This window comes from Hippocampus bargibanti, linkage group LG14, assembly GCF_051943395.1.
Source record: "Hippocampus bargibanti isolate YZ-2025 linkage group LG14, ASM5194339v1, whole genome shotgun sequence".
Taxonomy (NCBI): Eukaryota; Metazoa; Chordata; class Actinopteri; order Syngnathiformes; family Syngnathidae; genus Hippocampus; species Hippocampus bargibanti.
Genome location: NC_142747.1, coordinates 18,697,801 through 18,715,213, shown reverse-complemented (window position 1 = coordinate 18,715,213; position 17,413 = coordinate 18,697,801). Strand labels below are relative to the sequence as shown.

Genomic DNA, 17,413 nt, shown 5'->3' with positions numbered 1-17,413 from the left:
TTTTATTGGTATTTTCCATTTGACTAAAAATATCAGCCTACATGTTTTGGATATTTTAGATGCTATAAAACGTGTTTCTGATGTCAGTTAGGAAACAAAAAAAAAATGGTGTCGGTTGTCCTTTAAAGTCAGGAAAATGAGTGAGAAAAGAAACTCAAGTGAAATCCTGCAAAATGGAATAAGAATAAAATATTTGCACTCGGTCACACCCCTCGTCCGCTTGCTCATGTCTGCTTCCACACCGGGACACTTTCCCAACATCGCCTATGTCCAATAACGAACGGCGCGGCGCCGTCAGCCGGATAATATTTCGTTTGCGTGGAACGATAAGGTGACGAGGGAGCCAGCGGCCTTGTGCCAAAATCCTCCCACAGCCCAGATGTCCACTCTCGCCCGTCCCCCCGCTGACCAGCGCCTCGCCTTCCAGTACTCCGCCGCATATTCCCCCCAGCTTTCCTTAAAATATGTAAATATGTTGCCTCTCTGAGATGTCCTCTCGTCTTTTTCGACCTTGTAGAACTTTTGGGAAGCAGGCCCGACGGCGGCCGGGGGAGCAAAACAGCTACAGAGCGCCATATAAGGGCCGGGTTTGGGATCCGGCACCAGCTTCTCATCACTTTCGACTCCGCTGGGCCATTACTCCAGCAGGGGGAACGCATGCAGGAAACCTCAGCTTCAACTCTTGGACAGGAACACACACACACACACACACACACACACACACACACACACACACACACACACACAGGCCAATGTACACTGTGTTCCACACTCCAGTGAATATTTACTGCGGCGCAACTTTGTAAACACAGTCGGGAGACAAGTAACGGAGATGCGAAGTTCAGCTCGATTGGCTTTTAATACACTTTTATAGTGGTAGCGGTACAGTAATACCTCGGTTTGGCTTATGAACTTTTCGGTTTACGAATGTTAAATTTATGGAAATTTTACCTTGGCATACGAACTATTATTTGGGATACACACGGAGCGCCACAATGAGTGATGTGTCGTTCGTGAATGAGCCCGTTCTACTAACAAGAAAATAGCAGCCGGCTTGTTTTGGTCCTCTGTTCCCCGCCCCCAGTCGTTCGTTAAAGCCACGTGATTGGTCAAGAACGGAGCAGTGAGGCGGGTGGGGTGGGGTTAAACATTAAAGAGACAAGCAGACGACAGAGAGACTGAAAATGGATAGAAAACAGTGAAATTTGGACTCGTTTCAACGTTGATAGTTCAAAAGCAGAGTGTAGACTGCAAGGTTAAAATATCCCATCAATCAGGCTCCGCAAATAATCCTCTCCGAATATTACATATAGAGCGCACAACAAATTAATGGAGAACTAGTTTTCAAGTTTGTTATTGTGGTTTTCATGCGACAATTTGATATTTTGGTTCGGACTTTAGCGAGCATCACGGCACTTGACATGCTTGATTTGCTTTTTCGGGCCGATTAAAATGATGTAGTGTACCAAATTTGGCCCCCGTGCTTGGACTTTGACACCTGTGGTATAAATGATTACGAAAAATCTTAATATTACAAGCGTCTGTGTTCCCCCTCTGACGCTCACTCCCCCGTTTTGGAACTCTTAGCGCCCCCATATTTCACTGCCATCATCGCCTGTGTCGCTTACACAGGCACTGACATGTTGCGCATCGCTCATCTGCGGAGCTGCTGAACTCTACGTACCCTCTCGGGCCCCCGATGGTTCCGAGATGGAGAAAAGACAGAAACCTCACTCGTTTGCATTTTCCAGAACTGCACCTCTTGACTTGGTATTTGTGGTTGGTTGGCTCGCTGTGTGTGTGTCTGTGTGTGTTGGGTATCGTCAGCTCGGCCTCTCTGGCGTGTGGTTTGAGTCTGTTGGTGAGGAGCAATGGTGAAGGTGGCGGAATAGTGTTCCTGCCACACTGCCACAGACATACTGGCACCACCGACCTCGTTTCAGTTCCCCTTTTTCAAAGATCCCGAACCATCGCTTTTCCTGTGTGTGTTTGTGAAGGGGTTGTGAGAGTGTTTTTAAAGAGCTTTCTCTCAAATATTTACCAATACAGTGATACCTCGGTTTACGAACCCCTTGGCTTACGAACTTTTCGGTTTATGAACGTTAAATTTATGAAAATTTTACCTTAGCAAACAAACTGTTTTCGGGATACACACGGAGCTGCCTCAATGAGTGATGTGTCGTTCGCGAACGAGCCCGTTCTTCTAACAACAAAATGGCAGCCGACTGTTTTTGTCCTCTATTCCCTGCCTCCAGTCTTCAGTTAAAGCCACGTGATTGGTCTAGAGCGCAACAGTGACGAGAGGCGGTTTAAACATTAAAGAAATGCAGACGACAGTGGGAGAGTTTCAACTTTGATAGTTCAAAGGCAGAGTGTAGACTGCAAGGTTAAAATATCCCATCAATCAGGCTCCACAAACAACCCGCACAAGCCATCTGTACACTTGATGCAAAAAGCTATCAACCCAGCTAAACAGAACGCAATTGATGAGGAACTAGATATAATTATCACATAGGAAGCACCTACAAGGGATCTGTTACGGTTTGCAAGGTGTTGATGAGGGCTGTGGATCCCAAAAAGCAGGCATGAGGGAGCAGGAGGTTGTGTTTGACAAGTCAGCAGGAACAAAATCTTAAACATCAAAATCATCTGAACAGAAAAAATAAAAAGTATCGGAAGAATACCAAGAGTAAAAGTCCGCCAAGGTAAAACAAACAGGAGCATACACAATGCATACACAATGCATACAATGACCCGACAACGAATGGTCGTGCCGGGAGTCCTTTTGACTGCCACTGATTGGAACAACCAGCATCTGTGCAGGTGCAGGCGGGGCCGACAGCGCCACCCGTTAGTCGTCAACCAGATCATGACACGATCATTCCTCAAGATGGTGAAAGAAGAAGGTTACGTTCCTCATCAAGTGTTTAATGCTGATGAAACCGGCCACTTCATTCCATCAAGCCAACGTGTTCGCTGAAGAAGCATGTTGGATAAGAAGTACAGGTGACGGCTGAAGAAACTTTTTCAACGATGGACCACTCCTGTACGACTGAGAGCTTACACAGACGTAAAGCCATCGACCATCACAAAGGTAAATAAAACGACTCTATTATACAGTACAGTTTATTTCTTTAATTATAATACCATAGCACATTTATTATACATAAAATAAGGTATATGGTGTGTAGTTTTAAGGCTTATTAAGTTTAAAATTATGTTTTATGGGGACCTGGGTACGGATTATTCTCATTTTAATGCTTTCCTATGGGAAGTTAATGTTTGGAATACACACTTTTCGCCTCACACACTCTGTCTGGGAACCAATTAAATTCATAAGCCAAGGTATCACTGTACTTCGATGTGATGATGTGTGAGTACTCGTTTTGCCCCCCACCCCCCACCCTTCCTCCCTCTTCCTTCTGATTTTGTGTCTTGGCTGACTTTTTTACCTCTCGAAGAATTTGGAAAGGCTGCGAGATGTTCTTCCCACCCTGCTTTGTCTCTCTCTCTCTTTTACTCTGCTGATTCCTTCCTCACTCCCTCTCAGGCCCATGTCTGTTGCGGCTCCTCGCTAATAGATTTCATCTGTTGCTGCAGTTGACATCAGTCTTAAACTATTCTACATGTGATCCCAAGATATTTCCTCAGGAAATCTGTCAGATATTTATTGAAGGCTAATAAAACAAACTTGCATGTACTTCTACCCCTTCTACCCCTTCTCCCTCTCTACTCGAGCTGATTCTATTATTATGACTCCAGCCTTTTTTTTTTTAATGGAGACAATTTCCTTCCATTCATAAGAAGCTGGCTTGGTCAGACGAGCACATAGGTTGGGTGTGCGGACTGCTGGGGGTCTTCCCTTTCCTCTGTTTCTTTATTCTATATCCCCCTTACACACACACACACCTCCCTATACATCCCTTGATCAATCCTTTAAAGGACAACCGACGTCTCCGGACAAGTTATGTCCATAATTTGTAAAATGGCTTCAAATGACTTCTACTGAGCGTATTTTACAAAGATTCCACCGCATATAGCGATATTTTACGTTTTGCGCTGAATATTCAGGAAGTCTTGTTTTCGAGTTGGTGACGAGTCCGTACGTGACGTCACAAAAGGACTGCCCTTTACCGTAAAAAAAGACACATTGTAGAGGTCCTTCCATCACGTCAATGTATTTTTCTGTACTTGTGTGGTCTGAGGACCTCGTGTTGCACTCAAAAGCTGTCAGAAGGCCAGAAGAGGGCGTCCAAGCGCCATATAAGGAATTTATCTGCCTGTGGAAACAGAGATGGCCACAGGAGGTCGCCATTTTGTGCCTCTTTTTTTTGGGTGAGAGATTTTCTCCCAATGTTGCCTCAAAATGGCACAAATACATTCTTTAATCGATTGCAAACATGTATGCTTTCCTCTTCAGAACTATTTGAATCATATTCATAACTGGATGTGTAACAAGAAAGCATATTCTCCGAATCTGAAGCCATTGTTTTGATTCTACAGCAAGGCAAGACGTCTTGGCGTGACGTCACGAAATGGGGGCGGGACTTTCTGAAAATGCCCAATTCGCAGCTCAATTTTTTTGCAGATTATGGACACTTTAAGTCATTTTTATTGGTGTTTTGCATTTGACTAAAAATATCATATTGCGTGTTTTGGGTATTTTAAATGCTATAAAACGTTTTTCTGGTGTCAGTTAAAAAACAAAAAAAGTGACGTCGGTTGTCCTTTAAATGACAACCGACATCACTTTTTTTGTTTCCTATATATTTATATTAACTCAATATTTATGCTAATGCAGAAATGAGGACTTTCTAGCTTTTTTACTAGCTAGCTTTCGATTTACAGGTATTTGAGTTAATCTGAGTTGAGTGAACGCTGGCACGTGTGGCTGCCACTACTCACCCACAGAAAAAAAACATATACTATGACTCTAAAGTAACCTTGACAGTTTTGAAAGGCGCTTATAAATGAAATGTGTTATTATTATTATTCCGCCATTTGGAATTTTTCCATAATGACCGACGGCAAGGTGTCTGTTGCATGCACCACCTTACACGGTTTTGAAAGTTTTGAAAGGCGGTTATAAATGAAATGTATTATTATTATTATTATTATTATTATTTATTATACTCAATGTCACTTTTCAGTTACAGATTAAGTTTTTCTGCGGGTTAGCTCATAGATAGCTAGAAACAGCTAGCTAGCTACCTAGATAGCGATATAACTCTGAGATGGATTTTACACGATACGAGTTCAGAATTTATTCTGAGAGAGTATTGGTAAAAATTGCTTTTTTTTTGTTTTGTGTAATAAGTTAATCAAGTCTATAAACGCACATTTATCGAGCGACATAGTCTACCAAAGTGATTGTTTTTTTTCTTTCCACTTAGAAAAAAACAACAGGGCTAATATGATGTCATCTGTCATGTTCATAATAACAAATTATGTAGCACAAATATTTGTCATATGCTCTTTTTTTTCCTTCTACCTTTCCAATTTCCAGCTGCATGGTACGTGTCAAACAGTGATGGAGGCAAGCTTCCATCCTCCCGCATGTAACCTCGGGATGACGGGCTGGCCCGAAGCTGTCGTTGGAGGCCGCCGCCACCGCCGCCGTCACAACACGCTACCTTATAAAGACAGGTATTCACGCTTAACGCAACGTGCTGCGCAATGTTAAAAAGTAGACAGGACGCCACTGAAATGATGCAGTGAAAAGTTGCAGATTTGAAGACGCGCCATGAAAGGGAAACATTTCACGTCATGTTTTTTATTTTATTTTTTTTATGTGCCATTATTTTACAAAGGAAAAGAAATGTATGTGACATCTATTATTGGTGTGCGTGTGTTTATAGCCAACATTTTTGGATACCTTCCCCATATGCCAAACCCAAGCTGTTCATTTAAAAAGTGTGTTTTGCAATCTTCTTACCAGTGTAATGTGTGACCAGCTAACGGTTAGCTTAGCTGTAAATTTAGCAAAACTGTCCTGCTTGTTATCAGTGTAATGGCTGAACAGCTAACAGTTAGCTTAGCTGTGAATTTAGCATAACAAGCCTGCTCGTTACCAAGGTAATGGTTGGTTTGCTTAGTTGTGAATTTAGCATAATGGGCCTGCTCGTTACCAGTATTATGGCTGACCAGCTAACCGTTAGCTTAGTGTGAATTTAGCAAAACAGGCCTGCTTGCTATCAGTGTAATGGCTGAAAACCTAATGGTTAGTTTAGCTGTGAATTTAACGCAACGGGCCTGTCTTACCAGTGTAACAGCTGACCAGCTAACGGTTAGCTTAGCTGTTAATGCAGCATAACGGGCCTGTTCGTTACCAGTTTAATGGCTGACCGGCTAATAGTTAGCTTAGCCGTGAATTTAGTAAAACAGGCCTGCATTTTATCAGTGTAATGGCTGAACAGCTAATGGTTAGTTTAGCTGTGAATTTAGCGTAACGGGCCGTCTTCTTACCAGTGTAATGGCTGACCAGCTAACCTTTAGCTTAGCTGTGAATTTAGCAAAACAGGCCTGTTTGTTATCAGTGTAATGGATGTCCAGCTAACAGTAACCTTAGTTGTAAATTTAGCATCCCATCCTCTTCCTACCATTGTAATTTCTGACCAGCTAACGGTTAGCTTAGCTGTGAATTCAGCATAACGGGCCTGTTCGTTACCAGTGTATTGACTGACCAGCTAATGGTTAACTTAACTGTGAATCTAGCATAAAGGCACTGCTTGTTACCAGTGTAATGGCTGACCAGCTAACGTTTAGCTTAGTTGTGAATTTAGCAAAACAGGCCTGCTTGTTATCAGTGTAATGGCTGTACAGCTAACAGTTAGCTTCGCTGTGAATTTAGCAAAACAGGCCTGTATTTTATCAGTGTTATGGCTGAACAGCTAATGGTTAGTTTAGCTGTGAATTTAGCGTAACGGGCTGTCTTCTTACCAGTGTAATGACTGACCAGCTAACAGTTAGCTAAGTTGTGAATTTAGCATCCCATCCTCTTCCTACCATTGTAATTTCTGACCAGCTAACGGTTACCTTAGCTGTGAATTCAGCATAACGGGCCTGTTCGTTACCAGTGTATTGGCTGACCAGCTAATGGTTAACTTAACTGTGTATCTAGCATAAAGGCACTGCTTGTTACCAGTGAAATGGCTGACCAGCTAACGTTTAGCTTAGTTGTGAATTTAGCAAAACAGGCCTGCTTGTTATCAGTGTAATGGCTGTACAGCTAACAGTTAGCTTCGCTGTGAATTTAGCAAAACAGGCCTGTATTTTATCAGTGTAATGGCTGAACAGCTAATGGTTAGTTTAGCTGTGAATTTAGCGTAACGGGCTGTCTTCTTACCAGTGTAATGACCGACCAGCTAACAGTTAGCTAAGTTGTGAATTTAGCATCCCATCCTCTTCCTACCATTGTAATTTCTGACCAGCTAACGGTTACCTTAGCTGTGAATTCAGCATAACGGGCCTGTTCGTTACCAGTGTATTGGCTGACCAGCTAACGGTTAGCTTATGCTACTGAACACATGAAATAAATGTATTATTATTATATAGTTCAATTCAAGTCTTGCATATGTTGCCATTTAAGTCCCAAGTTCACATATTATCAACTTGAATCATGTCATGTCACTTGAATCCCGCCATTTTTAGTTGTAAGAAGGAAAAAAACAGTCAAGTCTTAGCGGTCCCCGAAGAGGAGATAAGGACAATTCCTTTGTGTAACCATCATTTAAGAGTTGAAAGTCTGCATGTGATTTATCAGCATTAACATGTTTTTTTTTCTTTCGTTTTTTTTTCTTTCCTTTGGCTCTTTGTCACTGCCCAAAAGGGTTGTGATGGAAAACAAACACATCAGCGTTTGGCATGGTGAACCCTGATCATTGCACACCCCTCCACCCCCTTTTTTTTTTTTACTGGCTCACTTTCATCCTTCTCCCAAAAGTACGCTCGTTATATTCTTTCTGGGTCCCCCTGGCTCCAGTGCCCATAACTCACCCCCCCACCCCGAGCACACTCTCGCTAACCTTTATCGGGCTGCCAGAAAAGAGAAAACGAATAGTTGCAAAACAAGAACATGACGACAGACGAGGCGAAAGCCCCCCCACATCCCTGTCCCCGTCCCCCCCTGCTCGGGCATTGGGAGAAGCCGCGGGACAGCTTGATGGATGCTCGTGGGCTCAAAGGGTGCCACGGAAGCGAGGGTGAAGCTTTCCAAGAGGGGAAAGACGAACACGAGTCGAAGAGAGCGCTAGCAGAAGAGATGATTGTCTGCGTGGGTTTTTCCATTCGTGTCACTTCCATCCGCGGTGTCGCTATCAGCGAGAGTTCAGCAACTCCCTTGAGCTATTTTTTTGGGGGGAGGGAAGGCGGGAGTTTGTGACCCACTGGGACCGCAAAGGCGACATTTTAGATAGCTAATAAATAGCTAGCTAGATAGCCAATAGATAGCTAGCTGGGCAGCTGGATAGCTATTAGCTATCTATATCTATTTGCTATCTATCTATTAGTTGTCTAGCTGGCTCGCTAGCTATAGTTTAGCTATCTAGCTGGCTAGCTAGCTATCTATTAGCGACTGTATCCTGTGACCTTGAGAGTTTTGAAAGGTTCTTATAAATGAAATGTATTATTATTATTATTATTATTACTGTATCTATTAGCTAGATAGCTAATTTTCTATCTATTTGAGTGACTTCCAGGTTGAGTGAACGCTGGGGTGTGTGCCTGCCGCTGCTCACCCGCAGAAAAACGTATCCAGTGACTGTAAAGTGACTTTGAGAGTTTTGAAAGGCGCTTAGAAATGAAATGGATTATTATTATGATGATGATGATGATGATTATTATTATTATTATTAGCTATCTATTAGCAAGATAGCGAGCTTTCTATCTATTTGAGTGACTTCCAGGTTGAGTGAACGCTCTGCTCACCCACAGTAAAACTGATCCTGTGACTGTAAAGTGACCTTGAGAGTTTTGAAAGGCGCTTAGAAATGAAATTTATTATTATTATTATTATTAGCTGCCCAGCTAGACAGCTAATACATAGCGAGCTGCCCAGCTAGATAGCTAGCTATCAATTAGCAAGCCAGCCTGCTATATCTATTAGCGAAATAGCTAGCTTTCTGTCTATTTGAGTTACTTCAGGGTTGAGTGAACGCTAGCGCGTGTGGCTGCCGCAGCTCTTCAATGACAAATAACTTATCCTGTGACTGTAAAGTGACCTTGAGAGTTTTGAAAAGCGCTTATAAATGATGTGTATTATTATTATTATTATTATGAATGAACATTTTGGTTATCGTTTTAAATTTTGTGCGCGGATTGATTTTGCTCCAATGTAACATCCAATGGAGTCAGATCAAGTATCTGGAGAAGGCCCAAGAAAACATGAGCAAACGTCAAAGCCGCACTCAGTAAAGAATTTGAACCTCGAACCTCAAAACCGTGAGGCAGACATGCTAACCGCTAAGCTTTCGAGCCTTCGCGCACAACTCCTGTCTGCTATATTTATCCAATTTCGGGGTATTCTACCCCCCCCCCCCACTCTGAGGCATTTCACGGTGATCACAGTCATCACTGCTGGCAACGTCTTCTCCGAATGTGGCTCGACATTGCCCTGAAAATGTTCAACTTGGCCTAAATGCTAAAATAAGTTGTTATTGTAGAGCGCTCATTGTCTGTCAACCACTTAGCATACCAAAATGATGCCGTGCTTTTGAGTGAAATACGAGTGAAGTGAAGTGTGAGCGACAGCTTAGTTCTCGCTGCGAATCCGTCCGACCCTCAGTGCGCATTGCCGCCATCTTTGGGTGACTCAGGGTCTGTATAACAAAGAAAGTGTTTGGAGAGCGGCTTATGCATAGTACGGTGATACATTGGCTTACAAACGTAATTGGCTCCCAGACAGAGTGTGTAAGGCGAAACGTGTGTATCCCAAAAAATAATTTCCCATAGGAAACCATTGAAATGAGAATAATCCGTTCCCAGGTCCCCAAAAAACATAATTTTCTACTTTCTACTTTTCTAAGCCTTAAAACTACACAAAATACACCTTATTTTATGTATAATAAATGTGCTATGGTATTATAATTAAATAAATAAACTGTACTGTATAATAAAGTCATTTTATTTACCTTTGTGATGGTGGTTGATGGCTTGATGGAATGAAGTGGCCGGTTTATCAGCATTAAACACTTGATGAAGAACGTAACCTTCTTCTTTCACCATCTCGAATGATCCCTCGTAGGTGCTTTCTCTGCGATAATTTTACCTAGATCGTCATCAATTGCGTTCTGTTTAGCTGGATTGATAGCTTTTTGCATCAAGTGTACAGATGGCTTGTGTGGGGTATTGGTGGAGCATGAATTTTAACCTTGCAGTCTACACTCTGCATTTGAACTATCAACGTCGAAACGAGTCCAAATTTCACTGTTTTCTATCCATTTTGTCACTCTCTCTGTCGTCTTCCTGTTTCTTTAATGTTTAAGCCACCTCCCCTCACTGCTGCGTTCTTGACCAATCACGTGGCTTTAACCGAAGACTGGGGGCGGGGAATAGAGGACAAAACATGTCGGCAGCCATTTTATTTTTTGGAGAATGCCTTCACTCTCGGTCTGTAAACACCCCCTTCACTGCTGCGTTCTTGACCAATCACGTGGCTCTAACCGACGACTGGGGGCGGGGAATAGACGAGCAAAACAAGCCGGCTGCCATTTTCTTTTAGGAGAACGGGCTCGTTCGCGAACGACACATCACTCATTGTCGCAGCTCCGTGTGTATCCCGAAAAATAGTTTGTATGCCAAGGTAAAATTTTCATATATTTAACGTTCATAAACCAAAAAGTTCTTCAGCCAAGGGGTTTGTAAACCGAGGTATCACTGTATTGTTGTAAAGGAGTGTGACTGAGAGGTTAGATACCATATGGCAATGAAGTCATCTGGCCTGGCCCTTCTCGGTAAGCCCCACCCGGCCGGGTCCGGGGACCAGAGATGCGGGGCGGCCGAGCGCGCAGTGCAAACACTTTTTTTGAATCGATTTTGATAAGCACCGTTTTAAATCAAGCACCCCCCTCGCTCCTCCCCGCCACCCCGACCTTCGCTTCCCCTCGGCTCCGATCTCCTCATTTATTCCGGCCCACTCTGGGGTATTCTCTTTTCTTGGCAGAACAGTCCGACAAGCCACCTGCAAAAACCAAATTCTACCCGATTTCCCTCCCACCTTCTCTTCATCGCGCACACAAGGATGCAACAATGCAACGCTTGCCATCAATCAGGCACACGGACTTTGCAGTGTGTGTGTGTGTGTGTGTGTGTGTGTGTGTGTGTGTGTGTGTGTGTTTCGACCTCATTTGAATTTGAACATACTGCACCAAACTGAATCCAGATCTATGAGTATACTCCGAAATTGTGCACTAGCGTTAGCAAAACATGCTACATCAACTAGCCATGTCATAGCAGTTACAGCCTCCGCTAAAAAAAAATGTAAGTCCTAAAATCAAATGTATGTATTTCAGAATCGGAATCATCTTTATTGCCAAGTATGTCGAACACACAAGGAATTTGTTTCCGGTAGAACACGCTGGACTAGTATCATCATCAAAAAAAATGCAAAGAGGCACTATGCAGTTCTATTTGGGTTACTGTTTAAAGAGTTAATGGCTTGGGGGAAGAAGCTGTTTAAATGTCTGCTGGATTTGCTGCCCATGGATCGGTAGTTGAAGTCGGATTTTGTCCATTTTTTGTGGAGGCCCCGAACCAAACAGTGATGGAAGAACACAGGATGGATTCGATGACAGTCGTGTAGAAATGTTGTCATAAATGTATTTTTTTTTCATGTTTGAAATTGGGTTCCCACGGGGTGAATCTTTCGCACACCTAGTCCCCACCATGTGGCAAAAACGTGTGTTTTGATGATTTGAAAAGTGGTACCCAGAAAACATGAAATATGTGTGTGTGTGTGTGTGTATCTGTGTTGCCATGATCTGAAAAGTGGTCCCCAGAAAACATGTGTGTGCGTACGTGTGTGTGTGTGTGTGTATGTGTGTGTTGCGATGAACTGAAAAGTGGTCCTCAGAAAACATGAAAATGTGTGTGTGTGTGTGTGTGTGTGTGTGTGTGTATGGGCCTCACAATGATAATCTATGTATTTGTATATGTATTTATTTGTGTGTTTATTTGTGTATGTGTATATTTCTGTGTGTATTTGTATATTTATTTATTTATCTATTTGTTTATTTTGCCAAACCACAATAACTGTCCTATACTTTATCGGACGTCTCCGTTTCAGCGCTTACTCTTGTTGACTTCTATCCCAAGTTATAAATAATAATAATAATAATAACATTACATTTTAAGCGCCTTTCAAAGCTCTCAAGGTCACTTTACAGTCACAGACAAGCATAGGTACTGTACTATAATAAATAAAATACAATCACAAATAGAATGCAATAAACAAAATACTATTATAAATTGAAAAGAGAGAGAACTACACAGAAGATGCAATTTTAAACGGGCAGGGGTGGGGCACACAGAGGCGGAGGGAGGAAGAGGATCTGAGAGAACAAGAGGGAATAGAATTTTGAAGAAGGTCAGATAGGGATGGGGTAGCAAGGTTATGGATAGCTTTAAATGTATAAGGAAGAATTTTAAAGTTGATTCTATATTTGACGGGGAGCCAGTGGAGCTCTTGGAGGACGGGGTGATGTGGTGAAAGGATGAGGTTCTGGTGATGATTCGGATTGAAGAATTCTGGCTGAGTTGAAGTTTGTGGAGAAGTTTCTGAGGGACACCAAAGAGAAGTGAATTGCAATAGTCAATCCGGGAGGACGGTGGTGATGTGGTGAAAGGATGAGGTTCTGGTGATGATTCGGATTGAAGAATTCTGTCTGAGTTGAAGTTTGTGGAGATGTTTCTGAGGGACACCAAGGAGAAGTGAATTGCAAGAGTCAATGCGGGAGGACGGGGGTGATGTGGTGAAAGGATGAGCTTCTGGTGATTATCAGTCAATCCGGGAGGTGACAAGACTATGAACGAGTATAGCAGTGGTGTGAGGAGTGAGAGTCACATGATGGTGTGACTCTGTCTTCCTGCACATGTTCCTTGTCTAATTATCGACATGGGTTTTGCTCTCTCTAGTCAGACATATTCCAACATTTTATCATCCCAAAGTGTCACGGAATGACTCCCCTAGTGATGAACGAGCACAGTGAGTTTGTGCTGCTGAGACGCTTTGTCGTGTTTAAATTCAACCTCGTCGTCTGTCATCAGGGTGTCTGCGTCTGCTACCTGATGCGGTAAAAAGAGGCTCGGTCGACGGGAAGTGAGACGAAGAATTCTACCTTTGGGTTGAGCTTTTTGTCTTAGTAGCAAGTTGACGCTGGGTTGTTTGACTGATTATAAACCAATTCGTTACTGGCCAGTCTCAACGCTGGTTTTAACAGCTGCGGACAGACAACAGGCTTTAGTGGATGAGCCCGTTGTAGCTCATCCTGGCTGACTGCGGGGACGTGTTTACATAGCGTTCATTTAGTCCCTCTTGTTTCGTGTCAAGTGCGTGTCATGCGTACGCAGGTATGGCAGCACAGTCATTAAAGCGTAGGAGTTTACAAAGCCTCCAAGAAGTGTTTGGGTCATCTGAGCAGATGGTGCTTGACTCTGTGCTTGACTGTCTGACTGTATTTTTCGCAAGATCATACCTGCCAGCATCGGTGTTGCTACTGGGGAATTGATTGAATTATTAGTTTATGCCAGTTGTTGAAATAACGTCTGCCGAGATGCACGAGGCCTGTAACTTTTTACGCCAAGGCGTACAACTTCCAGAACTTCCAGAACTTCTCTGGCCGACAACTTTTTCCAGAAAAAAAAAATTGAATCAAACGTTTGCTTTATTCCGATTTCGACATATTCGTTCGGTTTGGAATTTCGGTTCGTTTGGCACTTTGCATACTCGGCACGGCAGCCAATCAGAAGCCTGCTTCATGCTTCCGGACTTTCCAGAGGGTTATAAGGTCGTGCATTTGTGTATCATTTTCCAACGTAGATGGACAGAACATCAGCCCCAGAAGAAAAATTCAAAAGAAGCTAAAAAAAATGTATGACGCTATAAAAAGTACATTATTCCGTGACTGTAAAGTGTCCTTGAGAGTTTTGAAAGGCGCTTAGAAATTAAATGTATTATTATTATTATTATTATTATTATTATTATTATTATTATTATTATTAGTAGTAGTAGTAGTAGTAGTAGTAGTAGTAGTAGTAGTAGTAGTAGTATGAGCTATCTAGCTATCTGGCTGGCTGTCTGTCTATTTGCTATCTATTAGCTGGTGGATGTCTAATGGAAGATAGCTATGTAAAATATCCTGTAAAGTGTCCTTGAGAGTTTTTAAAGGTGCTTAGAAATGAAATGTATTATTATTATTATTATTAGTAGTAGTAGTAGTAGTAGTAGTAGTATGAGCTATCTAGCTAACTGGCTGGCTGTCTGTCTATTTGCTATCTATTAGCTGGTGGATGTCTAATGGAAGATAGCTATGTAAAATATCCTGTAAAGTGTCCTTGAGAGTTTTTAAAGGCGCTTAGAAATTAAATGTATTATTATTATTATTATTATTATTATTATTATTAGTAGTAGTAGTAGTAGTAGTAGTAGTAGTATGAGCTATCTAGCTATCTGGCTGGCTGTCTGTCTATTTGCTATCTATTAGCTGGTGGATGTCTAATGGAAGATAGCTATGTAAAATATCCTGTAAAGTGTCCTTGAGAGTTTTGAAAGGCGCTTAGAAATTAAATGTATTATTATTATTATTATTATTATTATTATTATTATTATTATTATTATTATTATTATTAGTAGTAGTAGTAGTAGTAGTAGTAGTAGTAGTATGAGCTATCTAGCTATCTGGCTGGCTGTCTATTTGCTATCTATTAGTTGGTGGATGTCTAATGGAAGATAGCTATCTAAAATATCCTGTAAAGTGTCCTTGAGAGTTTTGAAAGGCGCTTATAAAGGAAATGTATTATTATATTATTATTATTATTAGCTAGCTAGATAGCTTTCTATCTTTTTGATTTATTCCGAATTGAGTGAACGCTGGCGCATGTGGCTGCCGCTGCTCAGCCCCTCAAAAATCCTTATCCGGTGACTGTAACGTGACCTTGAGAGTTTTGAAAGGCTCCTAAAATGAAATGTATTATTATTATTCATGAATAATCCGGGGAATCGTCACTTTTGCTCTCCATTTAGAAAATCTTCTTGTATATGTGTGTGTGTGTAGCAACATGTTTTAAGGATGGATCAGTGATTGTGTTTTAAGCTGTTTTAGAAACTGCCCACCCACCCTCCGACCTCCCCACCCTGCGACCCCCCCCGCTCGCTCTGTGAACTGGAGCAGTTTTGCGTTTGGCGACCACAGCCCAAACCACACGAGACCATCAGCCGTGACGCAAGACGCACGCCGGCGAAATGCCTGGGAAACAAAAGTGTGTCACACAGAGTGCACCCGAGTCCACTTCCTCCTCATGTCTGTTATGAGACGTTGAAGTGAAGTTGTCACAGCACTTTTTAAATACATAAGCCATTTTTTGAGACATAGGTAGATTTATATCTATGTGTCTTTTTTCTCTCTTAAGCACAGTGGGTCATAATTTGGCATGTTTAATAATATAATCGTTTTAGACTCTGATATGTGTCACCCTCAAGACCTGTGCATTGAAACGAAAGGCCGATCCTTTATTATGCATTTAGTACATTTTATTTGGGTGTTCTAATTTTAATTTGAAGATTCAAACCCGCTTGCGAAGCTTCACTTCGGTAATTAGCACAGTAAGTGCTAAAAAGAACAGTTGACAGCATCAATAGCTATTAATAACATCTCTTGATGCTGTTCCATTTCAGCCCTGTAGATGGCGAAATTGTGAATTACACAATGGCGGAATTCGAGTCACTACTTGCCAACAAAGCTAAGCAGACCTGTTAATAATAATAATAATAATAATAATAATAATAATAATACATTTCATTCCTAAGCCCCTTTCAAAACTCTCAAGGTCACTTTACACACAGGATCAGTCTTTCTGTGGGTGAGCAGAGGCAGCCACACGCGCCAGCATTCACTCAACCTAGAATAACTCAAATAGATAGAAAGCTAGGTAGCTAGCTAATACATAGTTAACATAAAGCGAGCCGGATAGCTAGCTAGATAGCTAGTCAGCTACGAGATAGATAAACTCACAAAAGTGAGAAATACAGTCTTATTAACTAATTCACTACCAGACGTGGAAAAATTTGTCCACTATGGTGCCAGGGTTTTTGTCATTTTTCACTCAAATTCTGGGGCCCACAGAATATTAAGTTATAAGACTATATAACCATTCAAATGAGTGTAAGAAACCTTAGACTATCTAATTTAATCAGAAAAGGAGTTAATTCCTAAGTTATATGGGTCTGGAGTTATCTGAGCTTGAAATGGGGGCGGCTGTACAACAGGGGAAAAGTAATGAAAGGAAGCTGAAAGACAATTTGATTCCGTGACAATTTGATTTCATTCCGTGACTGAGATATTTTTAGGCCAGCAGAGAAGGCTTTGCAGACCTTGACGGTCTGCCACTGGTCTCTAGAATAATAATAATACATTTCATCTCTAAGCGCCTTTCAAAACTCTCAAGGTCACTTTACAGTCACAAAATCATTTTTATGTGCGGGTGAGCAGCGGCAGCCACATGGGCCAGCATTCACTCAACCCGGAAGTAACTCAAATAGATAGAAAGCTAGCTAGCTAACAGATAGCTAATAGATAGCCAGCCAGGTAGCTAGCTTGATAGCTAATAGATAGCCAGCCAGACAGTCAGCTAATTATCTAGATAGCCATATAGCTAATAAATATCCAGCTACATAACTAGCTAGCTAGACAGATAGCTAATCGATAGCAAATAGACAGCAAATGGAAAGCAAATAGATTGCCAGCTAGGTAGCTAGCTAATATATAGCAAATAGATAGCTAGCTAGATAGCAAATAGATAGCCAGCTAGGTGGCCAGCCAATATATAGCAATGTTCTGGTTGATTATCAGCCGACCACTCTCGATTATACCAGTTATTGGGAGTGTCAGGCTCTCCTGGTGCTGCTCCACGCTGGTATTCCTCAAAGAATTTTTACCCGCAGCAAACACAGCGGCGCTGGTCCACTTACGCTCTCCTCCTCTCAGCTGCCCCTCGTCCTTTGCAGCTGGATTCCTTTGAAAACACAATGACGTCCGTGGCCTGATTCTATCACTGCATTTGGATTTCATTTGGGTAGCGATCAGCGCGGCTCTAAGAAGTTAGCCTAGCTTAATTGGCCTTATGGACCTTCATGTTAGATTCCAGACTACAAATAAAGAAAATATTTACCATTTAGTCGATTTTCTGTGAGCATATACAAAAG

General features: G+C 41.9%; 1 protein-coding gene across 19 annotated transcripts in view; it reads left to right on the top strand.

The window, feature by feature from the left end:
• dph1 (diphthamide biosynthesis 1) overlaps nt 1-17,413 on the top strand; it is a 145,284-nt gene that overhangs the window by 89,183 nt on the left and 38,688 nt on the right. For all 19 annotated transcript variants that reach the window (XR_016117125.1, XR_016117123.1, XR_016117111.1 and 16 more), the window contains 2 exons: nt 518-3,094; nt 5,507-5,646. The gene's annotated coding sequence lies outside the window, so the exon portion shown is untranslated. The remainder of the gene's footprint in view (nt 1-517; nt 3,095-5,506; nt 5,647-17,413) is intronic.